The 13,703-nt window shown below is 53.7% G+C and overlaps 1 protein-coding gene across 1 annotated transcript in view; it reads right to left on the bottom strand.

Annotated features, from left to right (window-relative positions):
* The window catches only part of PHACTR3 (phosphatase and actin regulator 3), a 237,736-nt gene that overhangs the window by 222,890 nt on the left and 1,143 nt on the right, over positions 1-13,703 (bottom strand). The gene's annotated exons all lie outside the window — the stretch shown is intronic.

Below are 13,703 nucleotides of genomic sequence, written 5' to 3'. Positions count from 1 at the left end.
GTGCTGATGCTGATGACCGAAGATTTAACGACAGCATTTTTGCAACCATACGGCTTCGCGAGAACCTGACATGCATGCTTCACAATCCTGTGAGGCTGGCATAACTGTCCTTTTTTTTTTACAAACCACGAAGGGGGTGTGCGACTTACTAAGGGTCCCAGAGCGAACAAGTGACAGCAACAGGACAGGAAAGGACCCCTACCATCTTTCCACTGTACTAGCCCATGCCTGATGCCCCCCCATCCCACCCAATCACCCGCCAGCAACGCCAGCTTACAACGAAGCCATGTGCTTGCAGAAGCACACACACAGAACGTGACCCCCCTCCTGGCCGTGTCGGACTTGCTAAGGGGGACAGCAAACGCTGGGGGCAAGGGGGCTGGCTGCCTCTGCAGGGACGAAAAATGCCACACCCCAGCCACCCAGATCCCCCGTCATCTTCTCTACGGGGACCCAAGTACACAGGAAGGTGTGAACGAGGCACATATACTGAAAAGAACCCAATGTCTCTCGAAGCCGAATGGCTGACCCAGGACATGTCCGAACTGGGGAATGTTACACAGCGGCTTTTTTAAAGTGAAAGAAATCTAGGTATTCTAACATCCCTGGAACTCTATTACTTTCCAGGCAGGTGGCTACGTTGCGGAATAATGCAAGGATGCCCGAATCACTCACGCCAACACACATACGCCCAGGCACCATACGTCGTCCACAGGCTCCTATCACCATGAATGCACGGACACGGGATTCTGGGCTGCTCTTCCTCCGTTGCCGAAGCGGCTGCCTCTAGGAGAGGGGGGTCCCCCACACCCCCCACGAGAGACGCTTTCATTTCTTTCAGGAGCAGGAGATCGTGAAACGTCTGCAGGATTTATAACGTTAAAGAAGAGGGTGAGTCTGTACTTCTGTCCTGCGATCGTGCCCGTAGCCTGAGCTGTCAGCCCGTCTCACCCTTTTCCTTTTAAGAAAAGGTAATTCATGTTTAAAGAATGGTCTTTGTCACCCAAACACTCAATCCTTCCTCCAACAGAATGTGTACATTTTAATATGTTTACCAGATTTATATGCTAAAGAGACATGTTTGTCTTCCCACAGGAGACGGCAGAGCCGGGCTCATTGACCGAAACCAGAGCACGGATTTATGTCACCAACAGCTTGTCGCAGCAACAGCAGACCAAGTGCTTTACAGTGTAACAGTTCAAACACGGCATCGAGCCTGATCTATAAATTACAGAAAATCTATAGCACTAGGTTTATGGGCAGTGCTTTAAAAATACATCATAAGTCCTGTAGCTGCAGTGAGAATCCCAAGAATCCACTTGCACAAACCCATAAATAACGCTGGCTCCGTCTGTATTTTCAGAGAAGCCGTGATCTCTTTCAGAACCCACCGTTCGTCACAACGGACGTGTGCCGTAAAGCTGGTGGATCTACGGGACTCCGTATTTGGGGGAGCCATCGTTCAGGCAACCAGATTCGGGAGCCCCCCGGCAGGCTCCAGTCTGGAATGGTAGTGCCAGCCCCAGGGATTTCGGCAGCCTGTGGGGAGACAGCATTCGTTTCTGCCTCAGCAGGGGACACTTGAGTCAGCCAGCCTCTGGGGCGCGACAGAGACCGCTCCTGGTGATTCGCAATGCAGTTTTGGGGCGTTCTGACCCTCTTGCTTCTTTACAAGGGCTCCTCAGGGGACCCGTGCGTCCATTCAGACCACGGCATAAAAGGGAGCCTCAGAGGGGCGCCTGGGTGGCTCAGTCAGTTGAGCGTCTGACCTCGGCTCAGGTCACGATCTCACGGTTTGGGAGTTCGAGCCCCGTGTCGGGCTCTGTGCTGACCGCTCAGAGCCTGGAGCCTGCTTCCGATTCTGCGTCTCCCTCTCTCTCTGCCCCTCCCCCACTCATGCTCTGTCTCTGTCAAAAATAAATTTAAAAAATAAAAAATAAACTCCTAACTGGGTTTACAGAAAAAAAAAAAAGAAAGAAACGGAGCCTCAGGGGTTTGGGGCAGCGGGCTCCAGGAGACAGTCAGCAGGAGAGGGTAAGAGTGCAGGGATCTCCAGTGGGGCTGGCCCCTGCTCCCACCACCGCCTGTAACACATGGTGAAGACGAGAAGCTGGTCCTTCACTTAGAAAGGCAGGGGCCTGAAGACCACACAGACCCACCAGGCTTGGCCTATGAGAAACACCCTTGAGAACATAAGGCCCGGGTTGGGTCTGATCCAATGATTCGCTCATTCACAGATTCGCTTCCTTGCTAGTCATTACATAGTAAGTGCCAGGCATTGTGCAGGGGGCAGGGGTGGGAGGTGAGGGAGGGGGCGGTGCTCCTGACACCGGCATGTGCAAAGGCCCTGAGGCTGCGCAGTCTCAGCAGCTGAGAAAGGGCCGGGTGGCAGGCAGTGGTGGGGGTCCAGGAGAGGCCCCAGAACAAAGGGCCTCATGGCCCATGGGGTCAAGCATGGATTTTATCCTGGGGGGAATGGAAAACCCAGGAGGGTCTCCAGACAGGAGACAGACAGGATTTACCTTCTCTCAAGAGGCTGTGGGGCCACCGGGTGGAAGACGGAAGTGGAGGGAGGCAAGAAGGGGCCAGGGGACAAAGGGGGTGCATGGAGACGCTGCAGCCAAGCTGGAGGTCAGGGAACTACAGACAGGTGGGCAGAACCAGATGCACTGTAACCATATCCAGGCAACTCCTTATTCAGAGGCACCTTGCAGCTAAAACTGTAAGAAAGAAAAAAAATCCTATGCACCATTACTATTAAAACAGATCATTAACAACTGATGTGTGTGCTCTGTAGGTAGAGGGAGGTCTCGTCTCCATGTTAGGATTCCTCGCTGCAGGACTCAGCCGCCACGCCCCCGTAACTCGTGCCGCTGGGGCAGCCTGGTCCCACATGCTCACCTCACCCCATTCACCCATCCGTACTGAGCAGCTCACTGTGGGCCAGACCCTGGGCTAATCCACTTACCCAGAGTGTGGACGGCAGAATGCTAATCCCCCGGGGCTCCTGACCCTTGGCTACTCAATCACACACTCCTCTAGGCACTGCTCTGGAGGCTTTAGCAGACGGAATCAGGGCTACAATCGACAGACGTGAAGACAGGGAGATTATCCTGGATCATCCGGATGGCCCAGGGCAATCACAGGAACCCTTCAAAGCAGAGGGCAAGGCAGGAGAGGAAGAGAGGGGAGGGAAGAGGGACGTGGAGTCTGTGAGAGGGTCTCGCCCACCACCCCCCCACCCCACCCCGGCCTGCTGGCCTCAAGGAGCCACAAGCTGGGGAGCAACGCAGAGGCCTCCAGAAGCCAACAGCCAGCAAGAAAGCAGGGACCTCGGTCCTACAACCCACGGAAATGAAATCTGCCAGGAACCCGCATGAGCAGGAAGCAGATTCTCCCCCAGAGCTCCAGGAACCAGCACAGGCCTGCAGATACCTGATTTTGCCCTGTTGGGACCCAGGGTAGGGGCTCGGTCGAGCCCACCGGACTCAGACCCACAAAAGGTGGTGAAAATAAATAGGTGTTGTTCTAGGCTGCGAAGTTCACGGTGATTTGTTTCAGCAGCCGTAGAAAACAAATACACATATCTTCTCTTTCATCCTCCCGAGTGGCTGAGGACACTGCCTCTGTGTCACACTGCACTGACCAGGACAGCAAGGCTCGGGCGGGGGAGGTCCCACACACAAGGTCAGGGGTAGAGCGGGAACCAGCCACCCGCCTGAGCCCAAGGCTCCTTCCCCTGCTGTACCCCTCCACCCTGCAGACACGATGCCCAGAAGAGACTTATGTTCACGTCCGAGGTCCACTCGAGACTCGGACAAAGGGAATACACCACAGAGGAGGACAGGCATAGAGGACCCCTGTGACACCCCACCTGCGGGGCACACAGCGTCCCAGTGTGGAGCACGGCTCTTTCCTGCCACCAGCCTCCTCGTTTCCAAAGCAGGCACCTCCAAGGGGCAGCGGGAAGTGGGTCATCCGTTAAGGACTCCCGAATGAGGCACTAAGAGCTAGTCCTGTCTTCCAGAACAGAAGGAAGAGAGCGTAAATTTCGAGAGTGGGCTAGCAAACGGCTGGGCACCCAGAGTCTGCCGAAGCCGACTGCCCAGGTTCAAGGGCAGCACCACCAGCGGTGAGGTCTTGGGCAAGTTCCTCGGTCCCCCCAAGACCCTGTTTTCCTCCTCTGTGGCGTGAGGTCACAGCTCCCACACAGATGAACGAGGTCAGCACTCAGCCTGGAGTCTGGCCCTGGCCAGCGTGATGACCGCTGTCCCTGCGGGGTGACTTCGGGGTGACTTCCCTCTGGTCCCACGCTCTGGGGACTCCCGCGAAAACCCAGTGCAAGCATTAAGGGTGAAGCTTTTGCAGTTTCACCCGCGGCCATAATTCTCCACGTTGAAATCACTTGAATCTACACTTAGGAGAGATATTTCTTCTTATTTTTTTTATCATCCTGATGTTTAACCGAGAGGTAAAAATCTGCCATGATTTTTTGTGCATCATAGCAGGAAAAAAGCACAGACAGCAAAGTCACTAAAACAAAAATAGAATGGAAATTTGCGGCAAGCCTCGGACATCTTCATTAGCTGAGTGAGCGTGAATTACAGCAGTTAAAGAGATTCACGGACGACGGATCCCGCTCAGCTCACACGGCGGTTCTGGACGCTCACAAGCGGGAGACACAGTTCTTATCCCGTCTAAGCAGCCTATTTTTAGCTCTTGCTCTTTGGGGAAGCAGCAGAGAACTACCATGAAAACCTGTGATGCACAGTCCTCAGCCAGCAGGACACCTGTCCACCTTCCGAGAGACCAGGCCTGGGGCGGAAGGAATGGGTCGGGGTGCACAGGGTGCGACAAGGAAAGGCAGGGATGCTTCGATTAGGTAACTCATATACAGGGCACGGGGACCGTCCCGGAGAGTAGGGCCCCCATAGGTCTACATACCCCCAGTGCAAGTTTTCCTGTAGAAACGGTACGTAAATAATTCAACACAGTCTAAAAATGCGATGTGCTTTCAGGAGAACACGGGAGCCACGCGGTGATGCATATGAAGAGGCCGTAAGCCTGCCTCCCACCTGTGAAGGTTCATTGCTACTGAATTTGGGGATTCGTGGGCCAAACGGGTCCCCTCTGGGGAGACGCCAGAGGCTCTGTGTCAAAACAGATGCCACCCGAAGGAAAACTTGAGGACGGCTCTCTCCACGGGGCCAGGAAAGAAGAGGTTTCCCACCACTGACTGCTGCCCGTGTACTTGGTAGGGCCACAGAATTTATAACGCACCTACTATGCGCCAGGCACCATTCTGCGTGCTATGCACGTCACTGCTACAACAGGCCAGACACTGGGCGGGGAAGACGGGTCATTAACAAGACAGCAAACAGAGGACTAGAGTACGGGGGTCTCCGAGACCACCTCCAGGGTGGGGTTCACCAGGAGAATGCTTAGATACAGCCACACTCACTGCCATGATGTATTACCGTAAAAGGATACAGAGAACAATGAGCAGAGGAAAAGGTATGCGGGGTAAAGCCCAGGGGAGACCGGGCACAAGCTTCCAGAATCCTCTCCCCACGGAGGCATGCTGACCAACCGCACCCACCTCCTCCAGCGACAAGTTCTGACAACACCCGTGAACCGCTGTCTCCCAGGGAGGCCCCTTAGGGACCCAGCGCCCAGGGCCAGCACTGGCGGCTGGCTCCACACGCCCCCTCTGCCCACCTGCCAGAGCCCCAGAAGGAAAGCAAGGGTTCGGCACAGACCGCGTTGCCTGTGCAGACAGTTGAGCCGCTCTGGTCAGTTAGAGGATGGTGGGGACTGTTCAGGGCCAGCTGAAGGCCAGCCTTGCAAGCAGGCCTTTAAAGGAAAGCAGACAGGCTGGGTCAGTCAACCCTTTCTCACCCAGTTACACACAGGGGTGAGGGCTGTGCCGGACTTAAGAAGGGTGCGTGTTCCCTGTCGGAATGGCTAAAATTAACAACACAAGAAACAACAGGTGCTGGCGAGGATGCGGAGAAAGGGGGACCCTCGTGCACTGTCGGTGGGAACGCAAACCAGTCCAGCTGCTGTGGAGGTTGCTCAGAAAACTAAGAATACAGCCACCCTAGTATCTACCCAAAAGACACAAAAATACAAATTCGAAGGGGCACATACACCCCGATGTTTATAGCAGCACTATCAACAATATATGGAGAGAGCCCAAGTGTCCTCCGGCTGATGAATGGATAAAGAAGATGTGGTTTATATATACACGGTGGAATACTACTCAGCCATCAAAAAGAATGAAATCTTGTCATCTGCAACGTGGATGGAGCTAGAATGTACTATGTTCAGCAAAGTAAGTCAGAGAAAGACAAATACCGCACGATTTCACTCATTTGTGATTTAAGAAATAAAACAGATACACATATGGGAAGGGGGGAAAGAGAAGAGAGGGAAACAAACCACAAGAGACTCTTACATACAGAGAACAAACTGAGGGTTGCTGGAGGGGAAGGGGGCGGGGGGGATGGGTTAGATGGGGGGTGGGCACTGAGGAGGGCACTCGCTGGGATGGGCACTGAGTATCAGATGGAAGCGATGAGTCACTGAATTCGACTCCTGAAATCAATATTGCACTGTATGCTAACTAACTAGAATTAATTTTTGAAGACAGTATGTTAGGACTGGTGCAGCTAGAGGAAGGGGTCATTTGGACAGCGTGGCAGATGGTAAGTTCCAAATACGCCCACCTCACGTGCACCTCCCCCACTGGGGGATGGGCGTCAGCGCCCACCCCTGAATCTGGGGGACTTCCAAGGCCAGAGCATCAAGGATGACAGAACGTGAGTCTGTTTCTCTCGGGACGCCGCCTCTGGGGACCCACGCTCCCATGCAAAGCCCGTGTGGCAAGGATCTGAAGCCCACAGCCCCGGCCGTCTGAACTGTGTCCCTGCAAAATTCATGTACTTAAGCGCGTGACTATTTCTGGAGACAGGACCTTTAAGGCTGTAATTAAGCTACAATGAGGCCCTTGGGGTGGGGCCTGATCACCAGTCTGTCTGGTGTCCTGAGAAGCAGAGGAAATCTGGACATGTGGAGAGACACCAGGGGCATGCCCAGGGGACAAAGGCCACGTGAGGAGGCGGCCAAGTGCAAGCCAAGGAGAGAGGCCTCAAAAGACACCAAGCCTGCAACACCTTGATCTTGGACCTCCAGCCTCCAGAACCATAAGAAATCTACTTTCCGGTGTGTGAGCCCCCTAGTCTGCGGTATTTTGTTAGGGTGACTCCCAGCAAACTAGTGGCCCATCTGCGTTCGTCAGCGTCCTCCAGAGAAACGGAACGGACAGGAGATCCGTGGACATATACGAAGAGACTTGTATGGACTGGCTCACGCGGATCGTGGAGGCTGAGACGTCCGACCATCTCCCGCCATCTGCCACCCGCACGCCGGGGCCCAGCTTCAGCCCACACGGGGAGACTCAGAGCCGATGTCCCAGCGCTGAGGACCCAGGGCGGCTGGATTCCGCCCGGAGGAAGGCCTCATGAAGACACACGTATTCGAGCGTACCCAGGGGCAGGTGGAACCAGTCACCTTCCCTGGAAATACCGCAGCGACACAAAATCAACACCTTCCAAGGTGCTCCAGGCCACCGGCCTACAAAGGCCCACACCCCCCCCCCCACAACTGCAGAGCGTGTGGTGTAGACCTGAGCCTGCCAGGGCCCCATCATATAATCCCAGCCAGGCCCCCAGTCCGGCTCAAAGCAGTCTGAGGCGAGGGGTATGCGCCGTAGCCATTACTGTTCCCTTAAAACTGAATTTCCTGCAACAATTTTGGTAGAAATCCCAGATGCAGCAGGTTGCCTTAACGGAGCTCAAACAAAAGAGGGATCCAGGGACCCCATGCCCTGGGTTTACCAGGAGTCAAGTCTCAAGGATGCTTATCTTGGTGGGCACGTGGGGAGGGTCTCTGTCCGGGGGGGGGGGGGGGGGGGGGGGCCGGGCCTTCAAAACTAGCAAGGAGGCACATCTGGGATTCTCTGAACAGCTGGCCCCTTTGGGTTGCTGCTCCTCAGTAACAGGGATTTATTAAACGCACAACCAAAAGGTAACCATATCGGTAAGTCACGTACGATATGAAATCAGAGAACTCTTGCCCAAAACCCACTTCCATTGATGATACTGAAGACATGATCTGCTTTGTGATCTGTGTCCAAAGCCCCCTACCACCCCTCAAGACCACCTCTCCTCCTGTGCTAACGTAGGAGACTTTCACCAGAGTCAGTAGCTCCCTGGATTAAACTCTCTGACTCTGGAAATCCCTATTAAAAATCTGGATTCTACCTCAAACTCTTCACAAAAGTAAATTACAGGGGATGAGAAACATAACTGTGAAGGAAACAGCTAGTCAGCCATTGAAAGGAAACATGTTTATGACCAGCTACCCTGGCTGGGGAATCAAGGGATTCTAGGGACACAGGACTTTTGGTCCTAAAACCAGGACCATCCCAGATAAACTAGGAAGGGTATTCACTCTAAGCTGGAGGCAGAAAGAGATTTCTTAAGAAACAAAAAGCAAAGACTTAAAGAAGCAGCTTGATAAATTTTACTCCATCAAAACTAAAAACTCGGGGATATAACATACAGCATAGTGAGGGTAGTTACCAGCACCAGGCTGCAGATTTGAAAGCTGCTAAGAAGGTAGATGTTGGGGCACCTGGGCGGCTCAGTGAGCGGGTTAAGCTTCTGACTTCGGCTCAGGCCATGATCTCACGGTTCAGGAGTTCAAGCCCCGCGTCAGGCTCTGTGCTGATAGCTGGGAGCCTGCTTCGGATTCTGTGTCTCCCTCTCTCTCTGCCCCTCCCCTGCTCGTGCTCTGTCTCTCCCTCTCTCTCCCTCTCTCTCTCTCTCTAATATAAATAAAATTTTAAAAGAAGGAGAGGAACATAGATCTTAAAAGTTCTCATCACAAGAAAACACTTGTCACTATGTGAGGTGACGCATGGTCACTAGACTTTCGGGATCTGCAATGTCTACATGTATCCAATCCCCACGCTGTACCCCTGAAACTAATATAATGTTCTATGTCAATCATATCTGAAAAAACAAAAACCCTAAAAATTTTTGCTCCACTAAAGGCACTATAAACAAAGTTAAAAGCTGAGCCACAGAGACAGCAAAAGTATCTTCAGCAAGTAGACGGTTAGAAACAACACACGGTTCTTACAAACCAATTAGAAAAAGACTAACAACCCCATAAAAAGACAGGCAAGACAGACTGAGAGGTAACTCACAGAAATTGACAAAATGGTTGATTGACATTAAAAAAAAAAAAAAAAAAAGCCCTCTCTCAGGGCGCCCGTGTGGCTCAGCCCATTAAGCATTCAACTCTTGGTTTCAGCTCAGGTCATGATCCCAGGGTCATGGGATCAAGCCCTGAGTCAGGCTCCCCACTGAGCATGAAGCCTGCCTAAGATTTTCTCTCTCTCCCTCCCTGTGCCCCGTGCCCCTATGCGCACGTGTGTTCTCTCTTGCGCAAGGAAAAAAAAAAAAAAACCCTCTCTAACAATCTAGGGAATACAAATTAAACCAAGGAAGTTCCACACTTTTTCTGTAGAACTGACAAAACGTGAGGATCTGAACAGTTCAAGATAGCTGCAGACACAGGCACCTGCTTTTGGGAACAACCACAGCCCCTTTGGGAAACAATTCAGCCGCACCAAACACGACGTAAAATGTGTGCATTCTATGCCCCAGAAATTCCACTTCTTAAAACGTGCCCTACAGAGAAGCGTGTGCACACGGGACGCTCGCCGTGGCCCTGCCTAAAACACAGAAGATCTGAGAACGATCTCCGAGGCCAGCAGCAGCGGAAAGACCGAAACAGCAGTGGAATATTCTAAAGCAATTAGAAAGAATCTATTAACCCAGATAAATCTCCAAGACACCTTGGTGAGCAAAAACAATACATTTCAGAACAAGATGTACTGTCTTCAGATGCCATTTCTTTAAAATACTTACAGGAACCCACATACACAAGTCAAGACGGTCTGCTGGGAAACACAGGAAATGGTCATAGAGGGGTTACCTCTGGGGGGTAAGGGAGAAACAGAAAGCAGTGCTTCCTTATCTGTACTGTTTTCACTCCTCCCTTGGAGAAGGCAGTCTTGAAATACCAGTGTAATTATATTTTCCCCCAGAGAAGCCTGTTGCCTACACAGGAGGATACACTATGTATGCTTCATCCAACAAATATTCACTGAGTGCCAACCATAGGCCAGACCTGTTCCAAAGCCTGAGGGTCACTCATTGCCCTTAAGACAGAAATGGAGGGGTGCCTGGGTGGCTCAGTCAGCCGGGCATCCGACTTCGGCTCAGGTCATGATCTCGCAGTTCGTGGGTTTGAGCCCCACGTCGGGCTCTGTGCTGACAGCGTGGAGCCTGGAGCCTGCTTCGGATTCTGCGTCTCCCTCTCTCTCTACCCCTCCCCTGCTGGCACTCTCTCTCTCTCAAAAAAAAATAAACATTAAAAAAAAATTAAAAAATTTAAAAAAACCAGAAATGGAGTGGGGCACCTGGGTGGCTCAGTCAGTTAAGCATCCGAGTTCGGCTCAGGTCGTTCATGGGTTCGAGCCCCGTGTTGGGCTCTGTGCTGACAGCTCAGAGCCTGGAGCCTGCTTTCGATTCTGTCTCCCTCTCTCTCTGCCCCTCCCCTGCCCGCGCTCTGTGTCTCTCTCTCTCTCTCAAAACTAAATAAACATTAAATAAAAAACCAGAAATGGAGTGAACAACGAGGTCCTCTGGCTAAGTTCATCAGCAGACAGCTATCATTTAAGGTAACAGCGTGGCAGATACCCATGGGACAAGAGACAAGCAGAGAGAAAAGGGCCCCTTGGGCAGGTGACAGCAGGAGAGGGGAAGTGGTAAGCTGGATGGTGAACCCTGGCAGGGCCTCTGCTGCCTGAAGGTCACAACTGCCTTTGCCTCCAAGCACACGCCTGTCCCAGGAGAGAGGGCCAGGGCCCGCGGGAGGGCTCCACACCCATGGAGGTCAGGTGAGCACAGGCGTGGGGTCCCACACTGCTGGGGGGCAGCTGGAAACACGCTGGTGTTTGTGCTGTCCGGCACCCACCCTCCTTCTCCTGCGGGCATCGCCCTGATTTCTTCCGGGGGTCTCGGGCCTGGCTACGGAGAGATGTGCACTCCGTACCTGGCCTCTGCCATCCAGCTCCAGCCCGGTCCCAAGCCACCCCGATGGGTTCAAGGGCTGGCAACGTGACCCAGCCCAAGCCCTGGACTACTGAGCCACCCAGCTGTAGACTTCCAATGTCCTGCACGCACAAACACTCCTCTCGCTTCTGAGATCCAGTCACTAGCTAGCCCCACAGCCTGCTCTGGACAGCTGGCTGTCATCCTGACTTCAACAGAATTGGGCAGCTCTCACCCTAACCCGGTCTTCAGGGTTACTGCTTTGGGGGAGCCTGGTCCAGCCCTAACTCTGAGTCCTGAGCTGAGCCAGGGAAACAAGGCATACATTCCCAGCTGCCTTTCCCAGCCCCTAAAGCCACAACTTTTAAGGACCATCAGCTGGGGCGTGTCAAGGTCTCATCGATCATGCCTTTGCCTTCAAAACGAAACAAAACAAACGAAAAAACAGAGCCTCATTTGGTGCAGAAATATCCCATTACGAGTCAGTGCTTCCAAATCAGACTTCGAAGAGTGGCTAATTCATTCCTAAATTAAAGTGGCTCTGGCCACAGAAATAGCACATTATCCCTTTAAGGTTGGGAATCAGGATACACCCAAAGCAGGCTCCAGGGGGTAGCCTCGGGGAGCTGAGCTCCAAGCAGCAGTGGGAGGAGTCCTCCGGCTCCTGGCTCCTTACGTCCCAAGGTTTGGCCATCAGAACACACAGTTGTGGGGGCGCCTGGGTGGCTCAGTCGGTTATGTGTCCGACTCTGGCTTTGGGCTCAAGTCACGATCTCACGGTTTGTGAGTCTGAGCCCTGAATCAGGCTCTGCATTGACAGGGCAGAGCCTGCCTGGGATTCTCTGTCTCCCTCTCTGCCTCTCTCTCTCTCTCTCTCTCTCATAAATAATTAAACAAACATTTAAAAAAAAAAATGCACAGCTGTGGACACACAGCCAGGCTCTACCCTGGCTCCCTGGACCCTTGCTCTAAACCAAAATTTGGCATTTGGACCGGGTCCTATCCGATGCGATGCCGAAACCCAGAAATTCAGCCCCTTCTGCCCCAGGCCCTTTCCACCTCCCCGGTGACTTCCTTTAGGTGCCAGCCCCCACCCTGATGAATCTCAGACTGGGGGCCCCAGGCCGACCCATGCCCCAAGCTCCAGACACAGATATTCCACAGCCCACACCACACGTCGTCATCGTCCAACTGGGGTGGCTCCCCCACCAGCCTCTCCCCCCTCAGCCTCTCTCCTCAATGCCTTTGAGGGCCGGAAACGGAGCCCCCACCACCCCCCACTCACCCCAGATTCAGTTTCAAGCACACAAGGCCACAATGCTGCTCACCTCCCCCGTCTCTGTCCTCTGGACAGCAGGTGTCTCCCCTCCCCACCAAGAGCCTTCTGCCACAGGACAGCCCCGTGACTTCCAGACACGGCAGGTGAGGCAGTTTCCCCCAGGGCCTCAGACTGCACCTGGGAAGGCCCTACAGCTCGTGAGGGGGTCCGGGGTCCACCTGCCTGCCTCCCCTCCCCTCGCCCATGGGTCTGCAGCCCCAGTGACCCTCATGTTCCCCATTCCCTAATCCCCATCTCAGGGCGCTTTTCCTCCTGCCAGCAATGCCCGCACCCCCTTCCTCACAGGCACAGGGCTCCATGCTTCTCCCCAGTCAAGCCCGCAGCCAAATATCCCTCTTCCAAGAACGTTCCCTGCCCGCCCGGCTCAGGCAGCCCCAATCCTCAGTCACCCGCCCTTGGTCTCAGCCCTTCTTCTCAGCCCTTCTCTGCACAGGGATTCTCTTGTACTGTCTTCTTTGCTCCTCTGCCTGTTATCTGTCTCCCGCCAGCTAGAATAAAAGCTCCCTGAGGGCAGGAAGCTGACCTTGCCCTCCGCTGCACACCCAGCATCTAGGGCAGCACCTGAGCCATTTTCAGTGATGAGCAAACATTTGCTGACCCGCTCCCTAAGCAGTTGGCTTTCTCCCCGGTGAAAGTGGGTTAGCACAGGCTGAGCCCTGCCATCCTTCAAGGCCTACACGGAAGCCACAGAACTATTTAAAACACGTCCAACAACTGGAATGAGTTCGTAATGTCCACAGGCAGCTCATACATGGTGAGAGCTCTGAATACACAGCCGAGCTGCCGGAGGTCAGGATTTGAATTGTCCTTTTTCAAAATCCAACCCCATATACACCTTGCTGTAAACTCAGCACCCAAAGGTGGGGGCGGGGGACACTGCTTTCTGGGAGGAGGCCCGCACTGTGCACCTCCTATGTGCAGGCAAGGGGTGAAGAAATTTCTGTCCCTATTAGAGGTCGAGTGCCCTGGGTGGGGCATCTCACTGGTGGTCACCGCCTGAACCCCCAGGGCTCGACACAAGGTCTATGAGTAGTGGGTGCTTGGTATTCAGGCCGGATGGATTCAACAGCCCCTCCCTCCCCCCCCCCCCCCGCCCCCGCCCCATGCTGGGACTCCAGATGCTCCATGAACCACACCTAAGTGCCCCAAAGCTTCAGTCTCAGGCTTCTCACCCT

The sequence above is a fragment of the Puma concolor genome, chromosome A3 (assembly GCF_028749965.1).
Source record: "Puma concolor isolate L17-30 chromosome A3, mPumCon1.1.hap2, whole genome shotgun sequence".
Classification (NCBI taxonomy): Eukaryota; Metazoa; Chordata; class Mammalia; order Carnivora; family Felidae; genus Puma; species Puma concolor.
This window is presented reverse-complemented; position numbering and strand designations above follow the sequence as displayed.